This window comes from Stegostoma tigrinum, chromosome 36, assembly GCF_030684315.1.
Source record: "Stegostoma tigrinum isolate sSteTig4 chromosome 36, sSteTig4.hap1, whole genome shotgun sequence".
NCBI lineage: Eukaryota > Metazoa > Chordata > Chondrichthyes > Orectolobiformes > Stegostomatidae > Stegostoma > Stegostoma tigrinum.
Genome location: NC_081389.1, coordinates 14,246,240 through 14,258,928, shown reverse-complemented (window position 1 = coordinate 14,258,928; position 12,689 = coordinate 14,246,240).

The following is a 12,689-nucleotide window of genomic DNA, read 5'->3' as shown; positions in this document are numbered from 1 at the left end:
ACCCCTGTGCCCTGCCGCCTCCTACTAGAGGATAGTTTTCTTTTTGTATCTACACTATTAAAACCATCTGTCATTTTAAAGATCTAATTAACTCATCATATCGACTTAAATGCCAGCCAGTCTATAGAACTTGCCTTTATAATTAATTCTGTAGATCGGGTTCATTCCCATGTAGCTATACTGCACCCCACCAAGACCAATATATCTCTGCTGGAATAGTGTGTCCTGAACTGAACGCAATGACAAAGAACTAACTTTGATCCGGCACTTTGTTTTTGTCTCAAAGCTTCACAACCAAATGACATAACATAGGAACCGGAGAAGGCTATTCAGCCCCTCAAGCCTGTTTCATGGTTAAATGAGATCATGTCTTATCTGCGGCCCATTCCATATGCCGGCTTTTGGCCCACATCCCTTAATATTTTTGCTGAACAAAGTACTGTCTTGCTCAGATTTAAACTTAACAACTGATGCAGCAACAACTGCTATTTGTGGAAGATAATTCCAACATCTACCTGCCTTTCTGTGTAGAAGCATTTCCGACCATCTCTCCTTTAAGGCGTGGCCCTAATCCTCACAGAATCCCTACAGTGTAGAAGCAGGCCATTTGGCCCATCAAGTGCACACTAACCCTCTGAAGGATATCCTACCCGGACCTACCCGCTACCCTATCCCCATAACCCTGCAGTTACCATGGCTAATCCATCTTGACTGCATGTCCCTGAATGGTTTTGGCAATTTAGCATGTCCAATCCATCTAACTTGCACATCTTTGGACTGTGAGAGGAAACTGGGGCACCTGGAGGAAACCCACACAGTACAGGGAAATCGTGCAAACTCCACACCGACAGTTGCCTGAGGGTGGAATTGAACTCAGGTCCCCGGTGCTGTGAGGCAGCAGTGCTAGCCGCCGTGTCACCCCTGAGGGACTATACCCATAGTTCTAGACTCTTGCACCAATGGAAACACTGTATCTTTATCTACCCAATTTATTCATCTTCATATCTTGGGAATGAGATCACCCCTTATCCTTCTAAATTCTAGGGAAAAAAGTACTTTTGAAGTGCAGGCACTTTAACACAAACTATTATTCACAAACTCTGTAAGTGTCGGAAACAGAGCAGCCAATCTGTACACAGCAAGATCCCACATAATGCCTAGATAATTTTTTCTTGCAAAGTTGATTGAGGGATAAATATCAATCAGGACACCAGTCTGAACTCCCTCCATCCTATAACTAAACAATTCAAACCATGTTTTCATAAAAGGCTTAGGAATGCATCAAGAATATGTTTCTGTGATGATTGATTTGCCTGTGTGGGAGGCATAAATTCTGTTTCTAAATTTCTATGAAATTAAAATGAGTTTGACATTAAATTGCATACTGACTATAAATCAGTGTTGGGGATGATACGATCACTTTTCATCCTCAGACCTTTAATTAACTGGATGACTATTCAACTATTCCACAGTACATTCAGACCAGCTCAATCCTCAAGTCAAATTCCTGTGGAAAGCCACAACTCCTGCCTATGGTTTTGTTTCTGAATTTCAATTACTCAGAATTTTACCTCACATCTGTAATCATCCTGATTGCATACTAAGTGCTTGTAAAATCCACTCTCATTATCAAGCAAACCACTGCTTTTGCCTTCTTCAACACTAATTTCAATCTCTCTGTAAAGGCACTTGAGAAAGTGGAATGCAAGGGTTTTAAAATCTGCCGTCATATTTAACGCCCCCATGCCTCAGGACTGTGTCCAACATCCAATTGTTTCATAACTTATCACATTAAATAGCACAGAATTTATGCTCAATTTGGATCAATTTTCTGTTATTTATCAATGGGCTAAATGGAAAGAAATGCAGAAGTGTTCTGCATTGATATAACGTTAACTGCTGTGGTATATGCTGGACCAATGTTTTATCGTTAGTTGTCTGGATAGAATGTTACTTACCTGGTGCCTCAGGGTTTAGCACTATTGCCTCAAAGTGCCAGGGACCCAGGTTTAAATCCACCCTTGGACGACATTCTGTATGGAGTTTGCACATTCTATCTTTGTCTACATGGGTTTCCTCTGGGTGCGCTGGTTTCCACTCACAGTCCAAAGATAGATGTGCAGGGTTCGTTGGACTGGCCATGCTAAAGTTCCCCCAGTGATCAGATATGTGCAGGCTAAGTGGGTTAGCCATGGGAAATGCAGGGTTAGAGGGATAGGGTATGGGGATGGATCTGAGTGGGATGCTCTTTGGAGGGGTCAGTGCGGACTCTATGGGCCAGATGCCCTGTTTCTGCATTGTATGGATTCTATGATATGTCAAGAGCCATCAACAGTGGAGAGAAGGAGATCAGGTATGTACAAGAGACAAGAATTGCAGGAATGCTGATAGTTTCTACTTCCAGAGGCAAGGAGAAATAGTGAGGGCTGCGGAAAAACAAAAACAAGTGTGAGAATTTTAAAATTGCTGGAGTGGAAGCTAATCCTCAATAAAGAGAATATAATTTCATGACTAAGCACTTTTATAGAATCAACTGGCTAAGACAAATAAAATGTTTTCACCCTAAGTACAAAAGAAAGTGTCACTTTATGTGTTAAATTGGAAGAATTATTCTACTAATTAAGCATGTTTTACATCTTTTACACTCTATAATAATGAAACAGACACTCTTAACAGCATTATCATTGTATTTGAGCTAGCAGTAATATTTGAAAGAATAATATGCACAGACAGACCCTAATGGAATTGATAAATTTGCTCAGACACAAAAATAATTGCTTATCTCTCACAAATATCACTATCTAAACTAGGTGCAGCGATATCTGGTCATGAAGACTTGTTTAATTTATTTAACCTCTGCGCATTGTGAGGATAAGTTTTGATGGCTACACAGAGCATAATCTAATCAGTCGTTATTTGCCTGACAAAATCCTTCAGGGATCTTACACCTATTACATTAAGCTGAGAAATAACTAGGTTGAATGAAATAATTAAGTTATGATTTTATTAAAGAGACCGTAGCTCAAAAACTTGGTATGGATTTTATTGAGGTGTTGGGGCTGTCACCTGCCCACTGGAAAACTGGCAATTGTCCGCATTCGCACCTCTGGAAAACCCAATGGGATTATTAACTGCACATGGACACTTAGGTGACCACCAGCATGACTTTAAAGGCCACTTGGCATGTGGAGGTGCTGCAGAAATCCCTCCTAATGAAAGCTGCTGGCTGATCCGATGGGCCAGCAGCTCTTTCAAGTGGCAAAACTGTTGGGAAAGCCACGGCTTTGGGCTGCGTCCAAACAGATCTGAGGTCAAAGGTCAGATTTTCTCAGTGATTAGCCCCTCAACTATTGGCACGTTGAGATGAGAGGTATGTAGGAGATTAGCAGCAAGGCCAAGGAGGTATCATTAAGTGGGCCCACATACCTCCCTCACCTCCTCTTCCCAACCCACCATTTACAAAGCCAGCTTCCTCAGTCAGGCACTGAACATCTTTGAACAAGGACCATTCCTCTCCCCAGGAGAACTCAGGCCGACCACAATGTTTTATCAGTTCTGAGAAAGGGTCACCGGACTCGCAATGTTAACTCTGCTTTTCTTTCTCCACTGACGTCTCCCGACCTGCTGAGCTCCTGCAACTACTGTTTCTGTAAAGCGGTTCGTACTACATTGACAGGTTTACCTGTCATTGGGTCAATACCAGATGTGACAGGCTGAGGTCCTTAAGGGGTCAGCCATTAACTGGCTACTTAAAGGGCCTAAATGGGTAATGAAGCAGGCAGTCTGTGGACCTTCCAGCTCTCACTTACTCTTGGTTGGGAGAAGAAGGTGATAGGGCTCAGGCATGAGCCATCCCAGCTAATCTAAGCACCTTTCAACTCACCATATTAGATTCCAGCCACAGTTGCTGATTCCATCACATTGACATCATTCTCATGTGAATGTCCTCTCCTGTGAGTTGCATCTTTGGACTTTATCCATCCGGCATTTGACTGCGCATTATTTTAAGGGAGACAATTCATTGCTTTTTTTTCTGGTGAACAATTTAAAAGTTGCAACTTAAGTGGCTTGATTTATAGCACAGGCCCATTCCAGCACTGGATCACATAATCTTGACTGAAATGTTGAATATAGGAGTGTGGCCCTTGGGGCAGTGTTGGTATCTAATAGGATCACCATACCCAGTAGTTAAACATAACAAAGCAAACAGTTTGAGTGAACTAATTAGTTACTTGTATTTAAATGTTTTAGGCATGGTCACTTCTGGTAGAGTAGTAGTGTCCCTTCCCCTGGGCTGTGAGACCCAGGGCCAAGTCCTACCTGGTCCAGAAAAGTGGAATAACATCTCTGAACTGGTTGATTAGATATCTATTAAAACTTCTTGGGGTTCACGTGACACAGTGATAGAGTCCCTACCTCTGAGCCAGGATGCCCACATTCAAGTTCTTCCTACTCCAGAGGTATGTAATATAATTTCTGAAATGGTTGATTGGAAAATACCTTAGAATATTTAGGAGGGCTCTTCTGATGCAGTGGTAGCGTCCCTAATCCTGAGCCAGAGGGCTTAGGTTTAAGCCCCATCTGCTCTAGGGCTGTGAACCATTGGGTAAGAAAATATCTATTACTTTAACCCAGGATTCTGTGTGTCCCACTTCTTTCATATCTTTATGGAAGCTACCACACTGGTATGGAAGTTACCTGCAGATCATCCAGCTGGATCAAAGACAATGGGTCTAGGCTCCTGCATACACACTGGGCCATATTTCATCAGCTGCATTTGAACAGCAGGGCAGAGACAAGAAATGATAGATTTGGGGGAAACAATTGAGATCTTTCTTTCTCCATTTGTCCTCTCAACCATAAAGTTAGTGCTTGGTGAAAGATGCACATGGAACAATTTCTATTTTTTGAGAACTTAAAGATCTGCAAACTTCGTTACTACTTCAGAATATAGGGTAGCAACTAAACAATTGGCTCAAGTTTAAAATTTCAATGGTTTTAAGAACATGAAGTTGCAATTGCCTTCAACTTCCCAACTGTTGCAGACATCCTATCTTTCATTGTAAACTTTGTAACTTGTGTTTGCGCGTGCATTTGATATTGCAGTTTCCATTATTTTTTCAGGGTCAGGAGACGAATAAATTCCACCTCCCTTTCCTCTAATTGCCTCCATCATTTTGATTTAGTTAGTCATATTTTAATAAAGGTGTGATGACTACATGCTAAAAGAAAAATATTGAAATATTCATTGTGACTGACTGAGAAGGGGTATAAATAAAAAGCAGAGCTGATTACCCTTCCTCACCTGGTTTGTAACAAATGACAATTTCAGCTTGTCTAAAACTGCTAGCAATTGAGTGTCTTGCAAGGTATTGTAAAATTCCTGGCTCAGAGATGGCAAACTGGTTCCTTTCCACTGAAGAAGATTTTCAGAAGGTCAGAAAGTGGCTGTATGCTATGAGTTGTGCTCTGTTAAAGGTCTTTAAAAGAGGCTGGCATTTATGCAGCGCCTTTTCACATCTTTGAGAAATGTCGCTGGCTCGCGTATGATAAATGACTGTGCAACACTGTGCCTGCAGTTGTGCAGGCGAACACAGTGCGGTATTTCACCTTATCAGCACTGTGCCTTCGAGTCATTGTACCAGCACGCGCATTAAAGGGTTTGGTGAGCTAGCCAATATGATTGTTGCAACTTGCAATGTAATCCAGGTCCCTAAACCAACTGAAATAAATACCCAGGTCTGACATTGTTAAAGACAATTCTCTGCTTTTTTTTGTTATCATCAATATTGAGAAATCACTCTCACTTTAATTTTTGCCATCACAACTATCATATTCGGATGAAGGCACCCCCTTGGGTTACTTGTTTGGCCTTGTAATTCTTGATCGACTGTAATTGAATGAACATTTACAAAATGCACACTCCGAAGTACTTTGAATCTTACTCATCTTAACCTTTCAAAGTTCATAAGGAAGAGGAAAATGCTCATCTGACGAAACTGAAGGGTTCAATGGAAACCGAGTAAATGTTACATTGAATCTCCGATGATTTTCCTGAATGTCAGAGAAACCATGTGATATATCCTTATTAATCACGGCTGCTTTGAGTGCAGCAGCATGGTAAATTGCTCTACCATGTTCGGCTGGCCTTGAAAGCATTTCATTTTAAAAGCTTCTGCCTTTCTAATCCGAATATCCCTTCTGAGGCAAAGTCATGGATTCTGATTTGCTGTTGATACTTCTGGTGACCGGGCCTTATCCTTTAGGTCCTCGACGGAAACATATTTGCAAAACATTAGTTGAAGAGTTGAATGTGCTTAATGCAGAACAGCATTCAATAGAACCCAAGCTACATTTATATAGCACCTATAAAACAGTAAACTGGCCCAATGTACTTCAAAGAGGCATTAATATGCAAGATTTGGGGAAAAGTTACACTGGACTTGAAACATTACTTATGTTTCTCGCTCCAAATGTGCTGCCAGTTGTGTTGAGATTCTCCAGCACTGATTTTATTTTACTGGAGTAATTAGGACAGGTTTGGGAGATTTTGATGCCTACCCTAAGGAAGGAAGGGGACTTGGGTTGGCTTAGGGAGCACATTTTGGAACCCTGAAGCCATGTCAAGTGAGAGAATCACTGTCATGGTGTGAATGAAATCAGGGACACTGAAACTGAAGGAACACAGAGATTGTGAAGCGTTGTAGGATTGGTGACGGTTGCAGAGGGGCAAAGCATGCTACACACCAGAAAACTTTTATTATTAACCAATTATATTTTATATCCAGCAGTGCAGAAATGAAGAACATTGAGGGGCTTGGGACTTACATAAGGTAAAATCTTTCACAGGATGTGAGTGTTAGGCACCGTATTTGTTGCCCAAGGAACAGTTCAGAGTCAACAATGTTGTCTTTAGTTTGGAGTCACATGTAGGCCAGACCAGCTAGAATAACATTCCTTCCTGAAAGGCCACTAGTGAGCTGGGTGGGCTTTTCCTGACAATCAACAATAGTTTCATAATCATCATTAGACTCTTAATTCTAGATTAAATTTGTTTAAAAAATATTGCATTCAAATTCCACTGTCTGCTCCAGCAGGATTCAAACTCAGGATCCCAGCATGTTACCTGGGAGCCAAAATTAATAATCAGGTGATAATACTAGGAAAGCATCACCTTCCTCTATAGTACATGACCTGAGCTTGTATCTGGGTAAATTTAATGCAGCCAGTGCACAGTCAGTTATCTTGTAAGGCATTGGTTCATTACTATAACTGAAGTACAGGGATCCCTCTCTCAAGTAGAATCACGACTAATGATCGTTTTTTTCAGATACCTGGATCTCAAAATTGTCACTTAAGAATATAACGGCATAAGGAGTAGGGTCATGGTAACACCTTCAAATCTACCTCACCATTCAATAGGTTCATGGCTGATCTTCTATCTCAACCCAAACCTTCCAGATTATTCTCATAATCACTTCATCCCTTTAGCGTTCAGAGATTCCTCAATAAAACGTAATCTTTTCACCAACGCACATCCTTTAAGGAGGCCATCCTTACCAATCCCCCTTTCTAGTTTTTATTGCTCCCTGACATGACATATCTATGCTGTAGATTCATAGAATTTACAGAATCCCTACAGTGTGGAAACTGTCCCTTCGGCCCAACAAGTCCATACTGACCCTTGGAACATCCCACCCAGACCCATCTCCTTATATCCCACCTGAGCTACACATTCCTGAACACTATGGGCTATTTATGATAGCCAATCCACCTAACCTGCACATCTTTGAACTGTCGGAGGAAACCGGAGAACCCAATTAGGAATGGGCAATAAATGCTGGCCAGACAGCTCACAAAACCACAAATGCATCAATAAAAAAAATTAAATTTCCTTCTAGAGATAACACAGTGTGGAGCTGGAGGAACACAGTAGGGACCCAAAGGTCCCGACCTAAAACATCAGCTTTCGTGCTCCTCTGATGCTGCTTGGCCTGCTGTGTTCCTCCAGCTCCACGCCTTGTTATCTCAGACTCCTTCTTTACTAGCTCTAAATTGCCCTCCAAATTTGAATGACTCCATAGTTGGCTAAATAGGCACTATATCCAAGTGTTGGGCTTGTCTCAGTTTTCAAAAGAACTTTTCAATTGTTCCTGTGAGCAGTCAACTATTTTCCATCCACCTGCAGAGTTTTAACCAGTCCCAGATATTAACAGTAAAATTTCACACAAAGTTTTCTGTCAGTGCCTGCTCTTGAATGTTGCACGCAACAACAAAAAAAAATGACAACCCATAGAGTTTGCTTGTTTAGTTTGATTCCTTGTACAGGATAATTGCTAGAAGGATAAGTTTGCAGGCTCTCATTCTTATAATAAAGCAATTCAGGCTAATTGTAATTACTTATTTGCATCCATCATTAGTTCAGAACAACACTTTCTCATTCTTTCCCAAGCTACTTTGGCTGATGGGACAATTTATAAATTCATCTGCCAGAAGATGTACTCTTAACTGTTCCAGATCTATTACATTAAACATTTGGGGGAATATGCTGTTGAGTTGGAATTGCAAAGTAAGCCGTAGGGCCAATTGACTTATTCCTGACCAGATTTCTTTTTATGAAGCCCTCATTCAAAGGTTAGATACTTTGGCCAATGCAATATCTGGCCCACATTTGCAATTCACAGTGTCACCTGACTGTAATGCTGCCATTTACCTCTTGTTTTCCCTTCCAATGTTAACCTTTCTTGTCTTGGACTGTGCTGAATAAATCCAGGACAGTCTTCTATAGATTTCCATTGGGGGTTTTGCAGCTACTTAAGCTTAATGACAATGCTTCATGGACAGGCCGAAAGCAGGTCCTGCAATAATAGCTAATCTTCCTATTAATGTCCATGGAAACACATTTTTAAACGAGGATCACTGGATAGGCAGACGGAAAGGGAAACTGTGGCAAATCTCCAGCACACATCCAATTCAGTAACGCCAGTTTCATGGCATCAACTCTACTCCAGTACTTAATTATACCTTCGGATGTCCATCAGTTAGTGAGGGAAAACTAAAGGCCCAATGGATGAGTAATTGTGAATTGAAAAGGTAAAATGTTGGAAATCATCGGGCTGGTCAGACATCATCTGTGGAGCCAAGGGATACCATTACAGGAGAACTAATTGTGTCACAGTTCACCACTTGGGAGTATTTAGAGTCATAGCAGGAGACATTAATCTCTCTATGGCAGAGCTACTATGTTGTTCAAATGTGGCCCATTCACAATGGTACTCATGAGCATTTGATGGTTTCGCATTTGTGATACGGTAGTAGTGGTTGGAGATTTTGGCAGCAAATCAATGAAATGAATGAAGATCACCATAGTTTGGTGTGAGAGAGAAGGAGACAACTGGTGGTGGGTTTAATAGGAAGGTCACCACGCCTCAAGCAAAGGGTGATGTTGGGAAGGTAAGATCTTCATGGTGACCTCACCTGGTTTAGGAATTGAGACCATCCTATTGGTGTTACTGTTCGGCACAAACCAAATACAAGCCAACTGACCCCTGAATCAGCATAGTTGCAATGACTAGTGAGGAAAACTCACTTCATAAGGCCACAAGATATTGGAGCAGAATTAGGCCATTCAGCCCATCGAATCTGATCCACCACTCAATCATGGCTGATATGTTTTTCCATTCTCCTGTATTCTCCCATAACATTTGATCCCCTTACTAATCAAGACGCTATTATGTGGGTGGCATGGTGAATCAGTGGTTATCACTGCTGCCAGACAGTGCTAGGGGACGTGGGTGTGATCCCAGCCTTGGGTGAATGTATGCACGGAGGTTTCTCGTCCTCTTCATGTCTGTGGGTTTCTTCTGCATGCTCTGTTTTCCTCCCACAGCCCAAAGATGTGCAGGTTAGGTTGCTTGGCCATGGTAAATGCACGGTAATGAGGATAGAATAGGCATGCTCTTCAGAGGGTGAGTGCAGACTGGATGGGCTGAATAACCTCTTGCCATACTGTCAGGATTCTATCTTAAAGACACTCAATGATTTGACCTCCACAGCCCTCTCTACCAATGATTTTTCCATCTAGAGCAATACCCTGAGTTTATGTTTCATACTGTGAGGGAAGGAAGCTTTAGAAACAGTCAGGTTTTCTGCAGAATCAATAGGATACCTCCTGAAACAAGGAACGACAAAAAAATTGAAAAATTGTTTGGAAAGGGAGCTGTCCTTCTTAGAACAGCAGCCCGTGTGAGGTGTCTAAAATTGTAAAGGGATGAGGTAAACAAATTAAAAATAAAGTCATACAGCTGTACAACATGGAAACAGATCCTTCCGTTGGATTCATCCATGCCAACCAGATATCCTAAATTAATCAAAGATAACAGAGTGTGGAGCTGGATGAACACAGCAGGCCAAGCAGCATCTCAGGAGCACAAAAGCTGACGTTTCGGGCCTAGACCCTTCATCAGAGAGGGGGATGGGGAGAGGGAACTGGAATAAATAGGGAGAGAGGGGGAGGCGGACCGAAGATGGAGAGAAAAGAAGATAGGTGGAGAGGAGAGAATATGTGAGGAGGTAGGGAAGGGATAGGTCAGTCCAGGGAAGATGGACAGGTCAAGGAGGCGGGATGAGGTGGTAGGTGGGAAATGGAGGTGCGGCTTGAGGTGGGAGGAAGGGATGGGTGAGAGAAAGAACAGGTTAGGGAAGCAGAGACAGGCTGGGCTGGTTTTGGGATGCAGTGGGGGGAGGGGACGAGCTGGGCTGGTTTTGTGATGCAGTGGGCGGAGGAAGGGAAGAACTGGGCTGGTTTTGGGTTGCAGTGGGGGAAGGGGAGATTTTGAAGCTTGTGAAGTCCACATTGATGCCATTGGGCTGCAGGGTTCCCAGGTGGAATATGAGTTGCTGTTCCTGCAACCTTTGGGTGGCATCATTGTGGCAGTTCAGGAGGCCCATGATAGGCATGTCATCTGAGGAATGGGAGGGGGAGTTGAAATGGTTCGCGACTGGGAGGTGCAGTTGTTTGTTGCGAAACGAGCCGAGGTGTTCTGCAAAGTGGTCCCCAAGCCTCCGCTTGGTTTCCCCAATGTAGAGGAAGCCACACTGGGTGCAATGGATACAATATACCACATTGGCAGATGTGCAGGTGAGCATCTGCTTGATATGGAAGGTCATCTTGGGGCCTGTGATGGGGGTGAGGGAGGAGGTGTGGGGGCAAGTGTAGCACTTCCTGCGGTTGCAGGGGAAGGTGCCGGGTGTGGTGGGGTTAGAGGGGAGTGTGGAGCTGACAAGGGAGTCACAGAGAGAGTGATCTCTCCAGAAGGCATACAAGGGTGGGGATGGAAAAATAGCTTGGGTGGTGGGGGTCGGATTGCAGATGGCGAAAGTGTCGGAGGATGATAGGATGTATCCGGAGGTTGGTGGGGTGGTACGTGAGAATGAGGGGGATCCTCTGGGGGTGGTTGTGGCGGGGGCAGGGTGTGAGGGATGTGTTGCGGGAAATGCGGGAGACATGGTCAAGGGTGTTCTCGACCACTGCGGGGGGAAAGTTGCGGTCCTTGAAGAACGTGGCCATCTGGGATGTGTGGGAGTGGAACGCCTCATCCTGGGAGCAGATGCGGCAGAGGCGGAGGAATTGGGAATAGGGGATGGAATTTTTGCAGGAGGGTGGGTGGGAGGAGGTGTATTCTAGGTAGCTGTGGGAGTCGGTGGGCTTGAAATGGACATCAGTTACAAGCTGGTTACCTGAGATGGAGACTGAGAGGTCCAGGAAGGTGAGGGATGTGTTGGAAATGGCCCAGGTGAACCTGAGGTTGGAGTGGAAGGTGTTGGTAAAGTGGATGAACTGTTCGAGCTCCTCTGGGGAGCAAGAGACGGCGCCGATACAGTCATCAATATAACGGAGGAAGAGGTGGGGTTTGGGGCCTGTGTAGGTGCGGAAGAGGGACTGTTCCATGTAACCTACAAAGAGGCAGGCATAACTTGGGCCCATGCGGGTGCCCATGGTCACCCCCTTTGTCATCCAGCTCCACACTTTGTTATCTTGGATTCTCCAGCATCAGCAGTTCCCATTATCTCTCATCCTAAATTAATCTAATCTCATTTGCCAGCATTTGGCCCATTTCCCTCTGAACCCTTCTTATTTGTGTCCCAATAGAACATAGAACATAGAACAGTACAGCACAGTACAGGCCCTTCGGCCCATGATGTTGTGCTGAACTTTTATCCGAAGGTCTATCTAGACTCTACCTCTACCTTATACTATCATCCATACGCCTGTCTAACAGCCGCTTAAATGCCCCTAATGTGGCCAATTCCACTACCTTCTCCGGCAAAGCATTCCAAGCCCCTACCACTCTCTGAGTAAAGAACCTACTTCTGATGTCTCCCCTATATCTACCTCCACTCACTTTAAAACTATGCCCCCTTGTAACAGCTACCTCCATCCTAGGAAAAAGTCTCTGGCTGTCCATTCTATCTATACCTCTGATAATTTTGTACACGTAAATCCTGATGTCTTTTAAATGTTGTAATTGTACCCGCCTCTATCACTTCCTCTGGCAGCTCACTCCATACACGCACCACTCACTGCGTGGAAAGGTTACCTCTTAGGTCTATTCGTTGCCTTTTAAATTGACACTTTTTGTTCTAAAATGGATCCTCATGCATTTCAGCAATGTACAAACATTATCTGT